At 33.5% G+C, this 20,081-nt stretch overlaps 1 long non-coding RNA gene across 1 annotated transcript in view; it reads left to right on the top strand.

Moving 5' to 3' along the window:
• The window catches only part of LOC140438249 (uncharacterized), a 260,563-nt gene that overhangs the window by 178,344 nt on the left and 62,138 nt on the right, over positions 1-20,081 (top strand). Inside the window, exon 2 of the long non-coding RNA XR_011950468.1 lies at positions 10,654-10,783. This is a non-coding gene — a long non-coding RNA (uncharacterized lncRNA). The remainder of the gene's footprint in view (positions 1-10,653; positions 10,784-20,081) is intronic.

Here is a 20,081-nt window from a genome sequence, read left to right as displayed (position 1 = left end):
ATAGCACGAAAACCCTTTGAACACCTTATTCCAAGATGGCGAGTATTCAAGAACCCGGTCAACTTTGGAACCCTGTAAAATACAAAGAAGTATTGAAATGAAGCATAAAAGTAATAGAAATGTATTTGTAGCAAATTTAATTTGCTACAATTATTATTTATAAAATTTTCGATAGAGTGGCTAATTTACGAGATACAGCCCCAAAACTCTGACCCCTTTTACCAAAATGGCGGTCGCGAGCCAAGGCTGGCGATCCTACAAACTGAAACTTAAGCTTATACTAACCATTCTTATCATCATCATTATCATGCAACCTCTTTTGTCCACTGCTGGACATAGGTCTCTCCCATTTTTCGCCAGTCTTCACGGTTCTGTGCTTCTTGTTGCCATTTCTTGGATATTCGTCCAATGTCGTCCATCCAGCGTGTTGATGGTCGTCCTCTGCTGCGTTTGTCTTCTCTTGGGCGCCAGTCAATTAGTTTTCTGGTCCATCTTGTGTCTTTAAGTCTCGCTATGTGACCTGCCCAATTTCATTTCAGTTTGGCTATACGTTCGACGACATCACTGATACCTGTTCTTTTCCTTAAGTCTTGATTCCTTATTTTGTCTTTTTTTGTCACGCCGAGAATTGATCTTTCCATGCGCCTTTGTGCCACTCGCATTTTTAGTGCTGTTGTTTTTGTAAGCGTGAGAGTTTCTGCTCCGTATGTCATAATAGGAAGAACGCATTGGTCAAATGTCTTCCGTTTCATAGCTATCGGGATGTTGCTCTTAAAGATGTCTCTTAGTGAATCATACGCCGCCCAAGCAAGTTATATTTGTCATTGAAATTCGCAGGTCTGGTTGTCCTTGCCTATTCTGATTTTATGACCAAGATATATGTACTTTTCTGTCAATTCCCCCACATGATTTTGGATGATTAGGTGTTCGCTGGGAACTAAATTTGTCATAAATTTGGTCTTACTGATGTTCATTTTTAGACCTATTGTTGAAGATACGTTTTCTAATTCTTGTACCATTTGTTGTGCTTCACCCTCTTGTGGATATACTTCTTGTAATTACTATGTTATCTGCAAGTCTTTTGTGTATAAAGAAACCGACTCCCCCGATTGATTCGGTTTCACTACCTATACTGTAAAATATATGCCCTGATTTTAGTGTTGTCAGGTTTTCTCCATGTCGTCTTACTTTACTGACTCCAATGATATCCCATTTTACTTTTGACATCTCGATTTCCATTTCAGTGAGTTTTTCTTCAGATAATAATGTTCTGGCATTGTAGGTACAGATAAAGAGTGTTAAAGGTTTTTTCGTCTTTCGCTTCGTCAGTTTTTTGTGCCCCCCAGAATCCTTGGAACAGACTGATAAATCAGTGTGAGAGTTTCGATTTCTCGCTATACTCACCTGAGGTACATCCGCTTTTGTTGACAACCATTCTCACACATCAAAAAAATAAAATTGCGTTTTTTCAAAAATGTAATCATCCCTGCTTCTTCAGACACTACGAATAACTAACGATCTCCTGAGTATTTACCACTTCAGTGGTTAGCTTTTGACCGTAGGTGTAAGTCAAGTCTTTTTCAGATTTCGTGTACAGACTTTCTCCAATTCTTATATCATTATTTGTTAACCATCTCAGTTGGGCTTCTTTCATTTTCATTTTGATTGGTTTTAATTTAAGATGGTCTCCCGTTCTCTTTTTCGAATCTTCTCCATTCTGGTTATGTTCAGTTTATAAATTTCGTACTCCTTATTTAGATGTTTTTCATGGGTGCCTCGTCGCTTCTTTCAAATAAATTTAGATCGTCTGCAAATGTACACTCTGTTGTTCATACCGCTTCCAAGTTTTTACGTCCAATATAGAATTTTTAAGTTTCTGCTCTGGTTTTTTTTATTATAGCATTCAAAACAGTGTTAAACAGAATAAGATCTGTTTTAGTTCTTCATTGACTCTAAACTCTGCAGAATCCATATTATCTGTTCCGTGACTGTGATCATTGTGATCACAATTTCGTGTATTCTGTACTAATTACTTGAGGATATAAATGTGTTAATGAATGCTTCTTTATTTCCTGTATTCCTTCTGTGACTACTATAGTTTTAGTTTACTTGTTTTAAGGGTCTTTTTTAGTACTTTGTAGTATATCTTGGAAAGGACCAGGGTCGTGTTTTGCCCGACTGCTCAGCCCTGAGTTCGTTCGCTGCTAATTCCTCTCCCACGCTCATCACAATAAGGTACAGCAAATAAATAATTTTAAAGTTTTGAAATGTATATATATATATATATATATACATATATATATATATATATATATATATATATATATATATATATATATATATATATATATATATATATTCAAAGAAAGAAAGAAAAATGATAATTTATTAGAAAACTGCCATTCAAAGTTTATTAGTACATAACATAAAATTAGTAAAGATGGTACTTAGCTTAGTTCTAATACAGTGAAGTCACGCAGTCTTTCTGCCGCAGGTGTGTTACTTAAGTTAAATATCACTACCGGCATTCTTATATTCTCTGACTTTGGGAAAGCTTTCTCAAAATAAATTATAGAGATACCTATAAGAAGAGGAGTATAACAAGGATTTGTACTATCAACTTTTTTATATGTGCTCAGACTAGACGTTTAAATAGGCACTAAAAGACATTAATGAAGGCATATCAATTAACAGAACACTAGTGAAAATCTCAGATATGCAAACGATACAATAATCCTTGCAGACGGTATAGAGTGACTACAAATTTTTGTTGATTGCACTACGCAGTACTGCGATAGGTATGGAATGGCTATTAATACAAAAAAAAACCAAAAAATAATAATTGTCAGTAAGAACAAGATTGAAGACGAAACAATCGACGTTAAAGGAACAGCTTTAGAGAAAGTATCCAGATACAACTACTTGGAATGTGAGTTAAATGAACAATGGGACCCCAGCTTTGAAATGACAGCAGTGTTATGCAATGGAAAACTAGGAGGAAAAATTAGAACAAGAGTATTGAGATGCTACGTATTCTCTGCTCTTTTATATGGAGTTAAAGCCTGGAAAATTACGGACGCAACTGAAAAAAGACTTGCCAGATTTGAGATGTGGTGTTATCAAATTAAAAATACAAGTTATTGCAATTGGTTATACAAGGCAAAGTGAAAGGAAAAATTGGACCGGGGAGACGACGCACATCCTGGTTGAAAAATTTAAAGCGGTGGAGCAGAAAAACAACACTTCAGAATTGCTGCAGACAGAGTTAAATGGGCCGTGATGATCGCCAATGTTCTTAACGGATGAGGCACATGAAGAAGAAGAAATAAGTATTCTTTGGACCACCATAGAAAGTAGATGAAACTACGGATTTCATATTAACGGTTAGAATATCAAGCACCAAGGTAGTTAATTAAATTTTGGACATATCAACGGGCTAAAAATTGGCCCAAGCTAGTAGCTAAAAAATTTCAAACAAAAAACAGCTAGCCAGAAGAAAAAGGTCTTAACAAAATTTTTGATGGCAGCATGGCTATTAATAGTAAATGCGAAAGAAAAGAAAAAAGCTGGTAACAAAACATAAATAACTATAAACAAATGTAAAGTAATATATATCAAAAATAAGAAATAACAAGTTAAATATTTTAAGCTCTATTAAAAAAAAAAAGGCATTTGCTATGCAAAAGAAACGGGGAAAGTTTAAATACTTAACCAAATAAAAAATTTACCCAGTAACGGCCAAATCATCAACGCAACTAACCTATTTACTTTTCTATAATTTAATTATCGATGTAAAAAATGCTACACAGATTTGTGTGAGTTTATATAGACCGAATCGGCCACTAAAATGTACTGATAATTGTCTGATCGCTTTTGAATAAAATAGTACGAAGCCTAAATACCAAGCTGAATTTGGTTTAAGGATCGATTAATTCATGGAAAAGTTAAGGTACACTCAGGAAGATTATACCCCTATAGTTTATACAGTCCCGTCTGTCCCATTTTTTTAAATGGTTAAGAGCAACTCCTCTTCCCAGTCTGTCGGTATCTCACTCTCATTTGATGCCTTGTCGCATACTTTCCTAAGCATTTCATTTCTATTTTTGCCCATATTTTTTTAAATTTTTGTTGTTATTTTACCATGATTTACTGAATTTCGTTTTTAGGTTTTATTGTATTACTGTTATTTCATCTCATTTTTTAGTTTTGATTTTAGTTACAATTTTTTCATTATTATCTATTTCATTGCCTGCGTCTATTTTATTTAAAAGATAGTTATTTTTTTTAATATTTCCTCCATGTGCCTAAATTAAATTTATCAGAGTTTTGTAGAATAACTCTCAGTCGGTGTCCCCCAGCTTTTACTTTTCGCTTCTATCACCACATCTCTCTGTTTTGTTCTTTGTCTTCTTCTTCTTCTTCTTCTTCGCGGGACTAGGATTACTCGTGTTTGTATGCCTCTTATTCTGTTTCAGTCGTTGTTGACTGTACATTATCTTCCCACCTTTTTGGCGGCCTTCCAACGGGTCTTCTGCTATACGGCTTGTTGTTTTTACAGATGTTCGCTAATCTATCTGGTCCCATTCGGTTTACATGTTCGTTCCAGTTTTTTTTTCCTGTTTTTATCCACCTGTTAATATTTTGAATTATTCCCGTATACTTCTGTTGGTTTGTCTGTCTCTTAATGATATGCCCGCTATTGATCTTAATACTTTCATTTCGATATTGTTGATTTGTTGTTTCGTCTTTCTTGTATCTCAGATATTTGTTTCTCCATATGGTTTCTCGGAGGCAACCACTTACTCTTGCCGCTTTTGATGCTTGCCTTGTGGTCTCTGTTCTTATATCCCTGTCACTAGTGATCTCTACTTCTAGGTAATTGAATTTCATTACTTGTTCTACAATTTTGCCGTCTATTTCTAGTTTGCATCTACGCGGCTCTTTACTGATCACTATACATTTAGTTTTTTCTACTGATATTCTCATATTAAGTTTGTTTGCTGTGATATTGAAGGTGTGGAGCTACCTTTGTAGGTTATCTTCGTTATCAGCAATTAGTACTGCATCATCGGCATAGCATAGTATCGTGATTTTATGCGCTCCCATGTGGTATCCGTGTCGTTTTCTTACTTCGTGAATTATTTGATTCATCGCCATATTGAATAACAATGGGCTGAGCGAGTCTCCTTGGCGGATTCCTCCTTTTAGTTCTATGCATTCTGTTTCCCTTGTTGGCATTATAACTCTGGTCTTGTTGTTCTTGTTAATTTCATTAATTGTCCTTATTATCTGATGGTCTATTTGTTCAGCTTGTAATAAATTTAAGATGTTATTTCACTTCACCCTGTCAAAAGCACGTTTTAAATCTACAAAGCACATGTATGCTGGTTTTCCATATTCAATAGACTTCTTTATTATTTGTCTGATAATAAAAATTGCGTCTATTGTGCTGCGGTTCTTCCGGAAGCCTTGTTGTTCATCTGCCATGTTCGCTTTTTCCTCGATTTTATCTTTTATGACTGCCGTTAACAATTTTAATATACTATTCATCAGACTAATGCCTCTATAATTTTCACGATTTCTCGAATCTCCCTTTTTAAGTATCGGTAGCAGGAGACTTTCCTTCTATTCCGCTGGTACTACTCCGGTATTTATTATATCGACGAATTATTTTTAAGAGCCATTTGCGTAGTGTTGTTTTTCCATATTTTAGCAGTTCATTGTTTATCTTATCAGGACCATGTGATTTTCTGTTTTTTAATTTTTTTATTCGTTCTTGTAGCTCTTCTTCTGATATTAGTACTCTATCGTGAGTTTCGTTAATGGTTATTTCTCTGTTCTCTTCTTCTCCTTCTCCATATTGTGTTTTGTTCTTTGTTTTCTATATTTTTGGTAGCTTTAATTTCTTAGGTATATTCTCCACGCTAACTTCTTAATTTTGACCTTTTCTTGTATTATGTATTCTTGCACTATAATCCGTTTCCCTTTTTTGTTTATTTTATTTAATTACTGTAATTCCCCAGATTTGCATTTCTTTATCTAGAAGTACTTCTTTTAGTTTTGGCCAAGTTTCCTAAAAATTCTAGTTTAGACCTATGTGACTTTCTAGGCAATTTTTTACACAGTTTTCATATTACGGTAACGTTTCTTGAGGTTTTGTCTCTTCTTTTATTTTTTGCTACTACGGAGTAGGCTATTAATTATGTTAAAAAAAATAAGGCTGAAAGAAACGACAACGTTAAAGGGGTATTATTGTTATTTATGGTCAATGTATATACCAAATAGGAATAAACCGCGGAGTGCTACCATTTAAAGGGGTGCATTTGTCGCTATGCACTAGGGTGCATATACATCTACAAAATAGTTGTTCAAAATAAAATTTCTTATCGAAGTATCATCTTTTAAAATCAAAAATAATTTTTTTTACAAAGATATATTCAAAAAACGAAGCAAAAAAACGGGGGATTATAGGCATTGCTTCACAGACAAAAAAATTATTCCTTTTCCTTCAAAATGACATTTTGAAGCAAACATTGTTCTATAACTTTTTTCTACGCAGGTTTAGGTATATGCATTACAAATAAAAAAGAAAGCTTATTTTCTGTACTTTAAAACAATCTCTTGTAAAATATTCTAGGACTAACGGTAACCAACATATGGTTCGTAAATTTGTGATACTTGCAACCATTTTAATATACCTAAATATACATTCGCAGTTGTTAGAGACGAAAATACCACTGGCCGTCTAAAAATCATACGAACAATCTAAATTTTGCTGGGAGTATTACTTTTGAGGCTCCAAAAAAGATGCAAAAAAGTTTGCCATTTCTATCCCCGGACTTCCCCTTAAAACCGACCCTCGCAGGGGGAGGGACGGAAAATGTCGGTTTACCAAGAATATGTACGCCGCAAAGAAAAATATTTTAAACAAGAAATGTAGCTGTTCTCTCAGAAACAACGCTTAAAGCGACCGGCGATTTTAAATGAGTTACGCCTGCGAAATAAACTTTTAAATAAAATTTTTATCAACTCGACGGTAAAAATTTGACAGCTTTTAATTAGAGTGTCATATCGACAAAAATTAAAATCGGTTTTACAAAAGAAGAGGGCAGCTTTCGTTTTCAATTATTGAATATTGCCGTAAACTGCAAAAATCGTCAAAAATAGAAAACTTTGAAGAATCTTGCTTCAGATTAGTCCTAGTCTTCTACAGTAAACAATTTTAAAGGTAATTATTTTTTCTTTCTATTTAATAAACCAGTTCATATACCTAAAACTGCGCATAAAAGTCATTATATTAAATGCGCTTATATTAAATGTCATTTTAAAGAGAAATGATAGGATTTTTTTCTGTTAAGCAATACCTATATCTATACCACTGTCAAAAAGTTATGGGGAAAAAAATCACGTGTTTTTTGCTTCGTTTTTTGAATCTGTTTTTGTAAAAAAAATTATTTTTAACTTTAAAAAATAATATTTCCATAGGAAAGTAATGGTTGCTGTATATTTCTGCTCCTTATTTTACTCCAACATATTTAATACATTGTCTTGAGGGTCTGTTCACTAATATATAGTCTATAATGAATTTTTGTCCTCTGCTGTGGACTTCTTTAGTATATACTGAATCTACCAAAGCTGTGCTTCATAATCGCTACGTGTAACACTATTGTGTCCATGAGAAGCTTGTCTAAACTATTCCCCAAAAAGTCGCCTAAGTCTGGAGGATTATATCATTGGTATGTTATATATCCAGAGTTGATTAGGTATGGATCATCAAAACTGTTTGAGATGATCCGAAAATTATTCGAAAGATGCTTAAACGGAGAAGAAGTTCCAGAAGAATGGAGACAATCGTATATCTCTCCAATACACAAGAAAGGCACAAAGATGGATCCTAAAAACTATAGAGGGATCGCAGTGACTGCTACTATAGGCCGACTATACTCAAAAGTACTACGAAACCTGATAGAAAATGATATTAAAGACAAACAACCCGAAGAACAAGCGGAATTTAGGGCTGGACGCTCCACTATGGATAATATTTTCACATTAAAAATTGCAATGGAAAAACGAGTGCAGAGAAATAGAGAAACTCATATAGCTTTAATAGATTTGGAAAAAGCATATGACAGTGTACCGATCTCCCAACTATGGATAGAAATGGGTAACTTGAAAATAAACCCAATTCTTATTAACGCCACTCAAAAATATTACGAACAAAACTTTGCAAGAATTAAAATGGGACAAGAAATCACCTCTCCTTTTCAAACAACAAAAAGACTAAGACAAGGCTCCTGTCTGTCACCCACCTTATCTAAAATCTATTTAGACAGATCCTTAGTGAAATGGGTAAAAAAATGTAGAAACATGGGAATAACGGTGGAAGAAAACAAGCTATATACACTTTTCTTTGCGGATGACCAGGTAGTAATTGCCGAAGACAGCTACGATCTTAGCTATATGGTAAGAAAACTGCAAGAAGAATATGAGGTGACAGGTCTAAACATGAATATGACAAAATGTGAATATCTCTCAGTGGGAACAGATGAAATATGTGACCTAGTCTTGGAAGACGACAAAATCAAAGGCGTGCAATCCTGCAAATATTTGGGGGTCATTTTCAACAAGAAGGAAAATAGCGCAAATGAAATCAGGGAAAGAATAAACAAGGGCAGAGCAGCGACCAGTGCCTTAAACTCTCTTCTCTGGCAAAAAACAATTCGACGAGAAACCAAAAAACACATTTACGGTAGTATAGTCCAAAGTATTACACTTTACGGTTCGGAAGTATGGGACGTCACCAAAGCTAATAGAAACAAACTTATGACGACAGAAATGGATTATCTGAGACAAAGCTGCGGTAGATCGAAACTGGAGAGAGTTAGAAACGAACAAATAAGAAACGAAATGAAAATGGAGAGAAATATCAATGATGACATAGAAAGAAAACAATTAATCTGGTTCGGACATGTTAAAAGAATGCCAGACTACAGATGGCCTAGAAGAGTACTGGAATGGATCCCTCCTGAAAGAAGAAAGAGAGGACGCCACGGAGAAGTTGGCGCAACGATATTGATGAAGCAATGGCGGCAAAGAGACTTAGAAGAGGCAACTGCATATGACAGAAAAAGATGGAAATTGGGGGCGGAGAAGCGGCGACAGCCGTAATAAATCCGTTATTATATATATATATATATATATATATATATATATATATATATATATATATATATATATATATATATATATATATATATATATATATATATATATATATATATATATATATATATATATATTGTTAGGATTGTTTATTTTGACTTTAATCTTAGTTTATTGAGCCAATAAAAAAGAATTATAACTTATTTGTTATCAAAAGTAAAATAATCCTTATATTACCTGTTTCGATGGATTCAAAAGATTTTCTAGTTGTCTTTTATTGGGAAGAGAAGAAAGTATAAGAATACAAAATATATTATATTACAAAGATTTACGTTTCTTTATTTTATATGAACGAATAAAACAATTATTAAATTCTGTCGTTATCTTATCAATCAGCATACAAGAAAATAAATCAAATTTTTATAATAATAAGATTTTATAATATAAAGCTACATACATTGATATTACGTGAAAACCAATTTTACTTAAATTTTTCTTTACTTGAAACAAGAAACAACAAAACTTTAAACTTTTGATTAGCCTAACAAAACCTCAGTTCTTAAATTTGAATGCTAATGACCATGATGTCACACCGATCCTTTACAGATATAAAATTCAATTGTACAAACACTTACAGCTTATTTTCTTCTTGAGTTGTATGTTGGAACAAACCCAGAAAAGTCCAGTCTCCTCAACGATGTGGTCTCTCCTCTTTGGCACCTCGGCTCTTTCTTAACGTCTCTGCAAACCTCCTGCAGACTACACAAAAAACACCTGATTCACTTCTCCAAACTCGTTACTTATTTATGACACCAGGACCTCCTTTTGTCAACTTGATGCCGTAAGAATACTTTCACATATACTTTATAAAATGCCCACGGTAGATACAAGGACCTCTTTTAATCTACTTGTTATCTCCTTCTGCAAACTATTCACTTCTTTTCGTTACGCCGGTATCCAAACTCACGAACCACCCCTATCTTGAGACAAACGACTGTTCCCTTTCGATGACCAAAATATCACTAACTCCTCCGGTCTCATGATCGTCTCACAAATTCCCATTTAAAAACGACCGTCCAATCAAAAGCTCAAATTGTGTTTACCATGATTTTGGAAAAGCCTAATTTCGGTTTCAGAGAAAAACTAAATAGCTTACTTTAAAATTGGTTTTGTCAATACACAATTTGTCTATACTATATGGCTATATTTTATAATACGTAATGCTACCAACCATTGGAGGTCGATGCGGCAAAAAAACCTTCAAATAAAAAGAGTATATAAACGGGATGGTTTTTTAAAACAGTTAATCGTTACGGGTACTTACCTACTACTACCTACTACTAAATATAGATATTCTTTACCTTTACAAAAATCATAGTTTTAGTTTATTAAAAGTATGAACATTTATGCCTTATAAGATACTAAAAATAAATGTTATTTATTCAAATATATTGCACAAAAAAAGTTAATTATATTTTATTGTTGTTACAGGGTAGCGGAGGAAAAGCCCCATACTATATGGGTTCAACTGCCAGTTTACCGCGAGGTGCCACTTTTTTGAGAACTTATTCTCCAGCAGTATCAAGTTTATCCGCTGATCGAATGAAACCCCTTCCAACCGGTAAGAGTAGTAACCAGCTTTAATTAACACGCATGGTTTTGGTAAATGTTTGTGTATAATAGGAGCTAGAGAATGAACTATACTGTAGTTTTGTCAATACATCATTTATACATATTTCAAAAGATTAGAATATGGTCATTTAATACTCGACTATACAAACAATGAAAAGATTAACTTACAGGTAAAATGTCTTCTAATTCTAAACAAAGGTTTTTTTGATAATTTTGTTTGAAACGGAAAAAGGTCGTTTGCCAAACAAATTTCTATTCTTATCTACACTAAATCTTATCTTAAATTACTATATACATTTTTGTTTATAATGATATCTTAAAATTTTATTCCGATGGATATCTTTATTTATTTTTCTTTGGTTGGGAAAGAAGAAACATAACAAATCCCCGCCTTTGCATATGATAAAAATTACTGAATTATTTAGAGATTTTTCTCTATGCAAAAACAAAAAAGAATAGTCTTTCAATATTTTATTAATTTCTTCTTTCACCTGTTGTCGATATTTATATGGGATCGGGTAAGTCTTCGATCGAAAGTTTCCCAAGTTTTTTACCTCAAAAGAATGTTCGTACTTTTTTTTCACTCTGTTTTCCTTATTTTCGTTTTCCCTCCTGGGAATAAATTCTCGTCTAGTGTAATCCCTCCTAAAATTTTGTCCTCTCTCTCTGTATTCCTGAGTTTCTCGGTGTCTGTAATTTTCTTGTGACCTTCTTGCTCTTTTTTCCTGTATCCGTGATGCCCTTATTTGTAGGAATTGGCATAAACTATCGATGTCTTTGTAGTTTTGTAGATTGATTTGATCTTCAATTGTGTCATCAAAGTGTCTTGCAATCAACTCTACTAATTGCTCGGATGAATAATTGTATTGCAGATGTTTTGCGTTATTGTACATTTTCAATGCGTATGTTTTTTCTGATATACCCATCCTCTCATGGTATTTCCCATTTTGCAATTCCTTGTTTATCTGTAATTGCTCTGTCTTTCCCCAGAAAAAACTCAGAAATTTATTTTCAAATTCTTGCCAATTTTCAAATTCCTCCGCTTTGCTGTCGAACCATAGACACGCCTCATCTTTGAGATGATTTCTGATCATTTCCTTAGCTGTCTCAAAGTTTCCCATGTATTGTATCTTCTTCTTTAGATTATTCATGAACGGTACGGGGTGAAGTTTTCTTACATCCCCGCCAAACTGTGGTTTTACCTCGCTTGTTCCATGGATAACCATTTCCCTTCTTGCGTTTTGCTTTGACTCCTTGTGGTCGACATGTTCGTTAGATTATTTATCCCCGCCAAATATGAAGCTTTGAAATTTGTGCAATAATATCCCCGCCAAATATGAAATTCGAGTAATGTTGCAAAGACGAAAACTTTTCCTCTTATCCCAAATGCAATAAATTTAAATAAATGCAATAAAATTTTAAAACTTTTGTCAGTTGTAAAAATCAATCAAATATCATAAATTATATCATGTAAAAATTTGTACCTTAGAGAAATTTGAAATGTAATGTCATAAAAGCAAATATTATAAACTTTAACCATCGGCAAATAAATTTTCAATCAATCTGCTTTCTTTCTCTATCCGTTTAAATTTTAACTAGAAATACTTTCTACGCCTTACACGTTGGGGGCCATTTGTTATAATTGTTTATTTTGACTTTAATCTTAGTTTATTGAGCCAATAAAAAAGAATTATAACTTATTTGTTATCAAAAGTAAAATAATCCTTATATTACCTGTTTCGATGGATTCAAAAGATTTTCTAGTTGTCTTTTATCGGGATAGAGAAGAAAGGATAAGAATACAAATATATTATATTACAAAGATTTACGTTTCTTTATTTTATATGAACGAATAAAACAATTATTAAATTCTGTCGTTATCTTATCAATCAGCATACAAAAAAATAAATCAAATTTTTATAATAATAAGATTATAAAGCTACATACATTGATATTACGTGAAAACCAATTTTACTTAAATTTTTCTTTACTTGAAACAAGAAACAACAAAACTTTAAACTTTTGATTAGCCTAACAAAACCTCAGTTCTTAAATTTGAATGCTAATGACCATGATGTCACACCGATCCTTCACAGATATAAAATTCAATTGTACAAACACTTACAGCTTATTTTCTTCTTGAGTTGTATGTTGGAACATGCCCAGAAAAGTCCAGTCTCCTCAACGATGTGGTCTCTCCTCTTTGGCACCTCGGCTCTTTCTTAACGTCTCTGCAAACCTCCTGCAGACTACACAAAAAACACCTGATTCACTTCTCCAAACTCAGTTACTTATTTATGACACCAGGACCTCCTTTTGTCAACTTGATGCCGTAAGAATACTTTAACATATACTTTATAAAATGCCCACGGTAGATACAAGGACCTCTTTTAATCTACTTGTTATCTCCTTCTGCAAACTATTCACTTCTCTTCGTTACGCCGGTATCCAAACTCACGAACCACCCCTATCTTGAGACAAACGACTGTTCCCTTTCGATGACCAAAATATCACTAACTCCGGTCTCATGATCGTCTCACAAATTCCCATTTAAAAACGACCGTCCAATCAAAAGCTCAAATTGTGTTTACCATGATTTTGGAAAAGCCTAATTTCGATTTCAGAGAAAAACTAAATAGCTTACTTTAAAATTGGTTTTGTCAATACATCATTTATACATATTTCAAAAGATTAGAATATGGTCATTTAATACTCGACTATACAAACAATGAAAAGATTAACTTACAGGTAAAATGTCTTCTAATTCTAAACAAAGGTTTTTTGATAATTTTGTTTGAAACGGAAAAAGCTCGTTTGCCAAACAAATTTCTATTCTTATCTACACTAAATCTTATCTTAACTTACTATATACATTTTTGTTTATAATGATATCTTAAAATTTTATGTCGATGGATATCTTTATTTATTTTTCTTTGGTTGGAAAAAAAGAAACATAACAATATATATATATATATATATATATATATATATATATATATATATATATATATATATATATATATATATATATATATATTTGTTATGTGCGAACTGTCGTGCTTGACAGCATTTCGTCTGAACTCATGGGAACAAAATGGATAAAAAGACAAAAATTAATAGGCTCTATTCTTGTCCCGAGTAGGTCTTAATGGCTAAGCACGGTCATACAGAGAAACCTTCAACAGTATTCTTTGTTGTACACAGTAAACTTTGGTAGAATGTAAACTTTTAATGAGAAAATTTCTTTTTATCCCTAATACGCGAGTCCTATTTATACCAGGGACAAATAAAAGTATATAAGTTAAGCTTAAGATGGTATATAAGATGGCCTTCAGACAAAAAAGGGCTTAATAATCTATATTTTGATCTAGTCATGAGAATTCTTATACACTAATCTTCCATATTATGTTCATTTCATCTTCGTGCAGCGTTAATACAAGCCTTTTTATTTTTACTTTTTCTATGTTATTAAGTAAGAAACAATAAGCTCAGGTTACATTGTGGAGAACACATTGTGTAAATCTTTTTTATTTTGTTGTGTAAAAGGGTTTATTCACACACAGATTTCCTCTTGCCGAATGCATTTTATGCAATTTTGAACATATTAGGTAGAAAACCCGTATACCCGTATCCTCCAAAAACTAAAGAAAACATAGAACAGAGAAAAACAGAAAACAAAAAGAGGCAGCAATCAACAATAGATGGACTGCGTGCCATAGTGGAGATACTACTAGACACAAACTTCGCGAATGCAGTAGGATCTACCCAAAATAAAATAGATGAAGAATCAACGTATAAAAGCAATACGAAACTTGCAAGAATATCAACACTAATAATTATCATTGCACATATGCCGAGATGTAGGGAATAAGAGAAAAAAAAAATAAAATAAGTCAGATAAAAGTTAATTGAAAATTTTTACAAAATTTTCAAACGAGTGATTCTCATTTATAAATGGCCTCTATATAAACCATTATATGTATTAATCTTTGTAGATAAAGCTGTAGCTTTGTCAACTAACAAAGGCACACCTTCCAATCACCGAAAAAATTAATGAGTAGAACTACTTCTTTACAGTCGTTCCCTCTAGTACGGACATAGTGACATATAATGTAGGTATATATTTATATTAGGTAGGTATATAACATTGCCTTGGAAAAGGCAGACCAAAACACACAAATTAGAGACGGCGGTACTATTTAAAACAGATCGATACAAATCTCAGCATACGGTGATGACATTGACATAATAAAGCATAGCAAGCGATATGTTGAGCAATATTGCCTAGAATTGGAAACGGCGGCAAAACAGGTCGGTCTAGTCATCAAAGAAGACAAAACCAAGTACATGTTGGTCACTAAGGATCCTAAAACAAATGAGGAACAGGAAACAGCATTTGGAAGTCATATCTTTAAAAGTGTTGACATATTCACATCTCTTGGCTCGCTAGTGAGTACTACCAATAAAACAAGCGAAGAAATTAAAAGACGAATAATTCTTACAAATAGGGCATACTGTGGACTCCAAAAACAATTCCACTCAAGAAATATCCAAAGAAAAACTAAAATTATTATATACAAAACACTGCTGAGGCCGGTTCTCACATACGGGGCGGAAATATGCACTCTAACGCAGAAGAATTAAAGACTTTTAGGGAATATTCGAGCTTAAGATACTCCGCAAAATATTTGGAGCTATAAACGATCAAGACCAGTGGCGCAAAAGATTTAATTTCTAATTTTACCAACAACTCCTTCATAAACCAGATGCCGTAACGTTCATTGGAACACAGCGACTTAGATGGACCGGATACGTAATACGAATGCCTGACAACATGATTGCTAAAAAGCTAACGACAGAAACACCTATAGAAAGCAGAAGCAGAGGAAGACCGCGAATTAGATGGTTAGATAGAGTTGGGACTGACTTAGGTATACTAGAGATCAGAAAATGGCAACACGTTGCGTTGTCAGAAACCGAACAGAATGGTGACTAATCTTAGAGCAGGCCAGAATCCACAGAGGATTGTCGAGCCAAAGATGATGCTGATGATGATGATGATGATGATGATGATGATGATGATGATGATGATGATGATGATATATTTATATATGAAGTATTATTTTACGGCAATCTTCTATCTTTTCAGCCTTTTCATTACAATCATGTGAGATGTGCCTGCTATTTGTTATATTTTATCAACATAACCAAAAATCTTTCCAAAATATTTCATGATGTTCTTCTGAATAGTTTTGTTTAGTTAGTCGTTTAGTTGAGTTTGCTCGTTTTCTATCTTTAGATGTTACTGTTCCTGAAAGCGAATATTTTATCCAACTTTATAAATAAAAGTAATTTTCAAAAATTATTCTACCCTCAACCACAATTCTGTGGATGCTTTATCAGTATTGAACAAAGTTTACCTTCGGTATATGCCGAATTTAACAGTTTATCAATACCCTAGAATTTTCTTCATTAATGTCCAAACATCTTGTTTCTATGAGCTGTATGGGCATAAAGTCTATCAGTAGGATACTAACCTGGCTGTAGACCCCTCCTCCTTTATCCGGAATGATAAAAAAATGGAACATGGTTTTTATGGTCTGCATAAGGAAATATAGTGCTTTATAAGAGGTCAAAGTATGTAAAGGAACTAATAGAACCAAAACCTAAAAATTACACTGTCCAGCTATGAAAACCTGGACAAAGAAGTAAGATATTAAGTACAAAAAGCAAATAGATTGACAGGATGCATTAATAGCACTATATGGCAAAACCAACGTATTAACACAGAGATGAAGTCAAAAATTTATAAAGCCAGTGTAAGACCAATAATGGCATATGCATCAGAAATAAGACCCGACACAGCCACAACACAAAGACTACTGTAAACTGCATAGGTGAGAGTATAGAGAAAAATTACAGGAAATACTCTTATAGATCAAAAAGATCAAAAGACAAGTGAAGACATTAGAATAAAATGTAACGAACTGTGAATAAATAAATGGACACTAAACAGAAACAAAGAATGAAATAATCAAATATGCAGAATGGAGGAGGCCCCTGTGGTCAAGATACCAAGAAATAAATCACCAATCAGTGAAAGAAGTATTGGATGACCGCGTAAAAGAGGAGTGACAACCTTCCATAAAGGTAGCAATCCGCCAATGAATAAGCAGAATTTGATTATAAAGAGGAATAATAAGAAGAAAAATATCCGAATATTAACCTTACAGAACATACGTTGGGCCTATCAGGTCTATGACGTTCTATTTTTCGCGATAAAATGCACCAGTTTATATCTACAATTTTTATGTTCAGTGTACCTTCCTAACTATGCAAGCAGTATAGATTTCTGTATCAATAAAAATTGTTAGTTACTTAGAGTTCGAATAGGGAGTGCTGTGGGTCTGACAGGCCTAACATATTTATTCGCATTGCTTGTTTGACGAATAAAGTATGTACCACGTATTTTATGTTTTAGAACGTTGTTCTGTCGTAAGAAAATAATTGCCGTTTTTTAATTTTATTAATTTAAATAATTACGAGAAAAAAGTACAGAAACTACAAAAGCTACATAAGAAGGTATCCACAGTTGTAGAGGATACAGACGATGATAATGACTCGATGGCAGATGCTGATTATTTTGAAGTCAGCGATCATAACACAGACTCAGAAGAGGTCATTGAAGGTGAAGCATATGTAGAAAATGAAGACAGCCAACCAGGTGAGAGTTTTCCTTTTTATTTTCGTGGGAAAGATAACATGAAATGGAAAAAATAATGTCCTCGTAAAAACGTTCGCATTATGTAAGAAAATATAATAACCCATATCACTGGGGTGAAGTGAAAAAACCAACGACTTTGAATGAAATTAAAGCTGTTAACGGAATCCTATACCTAGCAGGTACATGTCAACAGATTAAATCTTGTCGAATTTTAGACCACCGATGGAACTGGTAATTCCATATGTCTGGCCGCAATGGGCATAAATCGTTTTTGTTTTCTTCTGAAATGCATAAGACTGGATGATGTAACCACAAGAGAAGAAAGAAAAGAAAGAAGTAGAAAAGATCACCCCTATTAGAAACATTTTTGAACTGTTTAGTAATAATTGTCAAATATTATATAGCGCTGGTGAGTATGTGATACCGGATGAAATGTTGTGGGCCTTCCGCGGCAGGTGCAGTTTCTGTATGTATATTCCCAACAGCCAGCAAAATATAGTATCAAAGATTTTGTATTAGTAGACGCCATAACTTATTACACCGTCAATCTGGAGATTTACGCAGGGCTTCAGCCGGAGGGTTCATATAAAATTGGTAACAAAACTGACGATGTTGTAGAATGATTGTGTATCTGTGTAAAAACATCTCAGTAGAAGACAAAGATATTGAGTCAGTTGACTCCTATAAATACTTGGGCCATGAGATCAGAATAAGTCGAGACAACCAAACAATCGAGCTGAAAAGAAGAATAAACCTCGCTTGGACTGCATTTGGAAAGATAAAGGATATTTTTATAAGACACTCACAAGAACAACAGTGAGTAAACTACAAGTTGCGGAAAGGGCAATGGAGAGAATAATGTTAGGGATTTCTCTACGCGATAGAATACCCAATGCTACTATACGCAAAAGATCAGGAGTAGCAGACGTTATTGAAAGGAAAACAACACTAAAGTGGAACTGGGCAGGTCATGTAGCAAGATCAGTTGATGATCGGTGGACAAAAAGAATTTTGGAATGGAGACCCCGAATACAAGCTAACAGAAATAGATATCGACCCCCAACGAGATGGACAGATGACATAAAAAGAGTGACTACAAATTGGATTCAGATAGCGCAAAATCGGACTAAGTGGAAAAGCATGCGAGATGCCTATGTTCAGCAGTGGACGTTAGAGGCTAGTTGATGATGATGATTGGTAGCTTCCAGTTTACATCACGACGATAACATTGATGAACAAACAGCTGAACTAAAGAAACCTGAGATGACAACATTCTATAATGTGACCAAAGGAGGTGTAGATTCTACCGATCAGTTATGTGGTGAATATAATTGTGCAAGAAATACCCGACGCTGGCCTATGGTCATATTTTACGGAATACTGAATACAGCTGGTGTAAATGCTATTATACTGTATATAATTTTAACAAAAATAGCACTCTCGCTACGACATTTTTAAAAACAGTTATAATTGCAGTTGATGAAAAACCATTTGATGGAAAGAGCTTAAATCATGCATTTGCCACGCCAAACCCGAAATGATGCAAGAAAATTTGCTGGAATGGAACCAGTAGAAGAGAATAACCCTGAGCCATCAACCACTAAGAGAAAGTACTGTACATTTTGCAAGAGTAGAAAAAGTAGATATTATTGTAAAAAATGCGCCTGTTGCATTTGTTTGCAACATGCTAATGACGTATGTCCTAATTGTAGTGAAAACCTCTGACTGCCTAATTCTGTCGAAAACTTGTAATTTGAGCATTTTAAGTTTCGAGTATAATCCCACTGTAGTAAGGAATATTTAATGTAGGTATTTCTGATATTTTACAATATTAAACTACTAGTTGTATTGATGCATAATTGTTAATTAAAACTTGTTACCCATAGGCCTCTCAGGCCTAACGTGTTCTATAATGGAAATTTTTTTCACGTGTTTCCTGTAGGGTTAAATATATTATGTTCAAAATATTATTAACATAAACTAGGACGTATACTTCACAATATAAAAAATTATAAGAAAATGGTTACTAAGAAATTTGAAGCAATTATGATTATGATTATTATCCAACTAAACTAAATTAAAAATTTTAATTAAATTCTTGTAATGAGTAAATAAATATATTCTATTTTATATTCCTTATTACATATTATTCCGCCGCCTTTGTGTATTTATGATAGTGTTCGACTGAGTTCGTTGCCCTACTCCCAATCAAGTGCGTTTACCTATTTCCATTTGATTTGTGGTTTGTGAATTATAAAAAAATATCTTATCCTACTTCAAAAAACGATTGATATCCAAAACTAAAACAAACCTTCCTCGTGATAATACAATCGTTTAAATTAAGCAGGTCGCCGGAAAACACTTTCTGTGGCAACATATTATACTAAGGTGATTCAGAAAGTTGTCCAGTTTTATGCGTTAGGTTAGTTTCTTATTATTCTTTTTAATAGCGCTTTTTTACAGATTTTTTTCCTTGTAATTAGCTTTATCACTAATAATTATTATTAACTTCTCTACACTTTCTTAATTGAGTCGTGTCATTTTTTCTCAGTTTTTTTTTATT

The sequence above is a fragment of the Diabrotica undecimpunctata genome, chromosome 4 (genome assembly GCF_040954645.1).
Source record: "Diabrotica undecimpunctata isolate CICGRU chromosome 4, icDiaUnde3, whole genome shotgun sequence".
Lineage (NCBI taxonomy): Eukaryota > Metazoa > Arthropoda > Insecta > Coleoptera > Chrysomelidae > Diabrotica > Diabrotica undecimpunctata.
The sequence above is the reverse complement of the archived record's forward strand: the minus strand, read 5'-3'. Positions and strand labels throughout refer to the sequence as shown.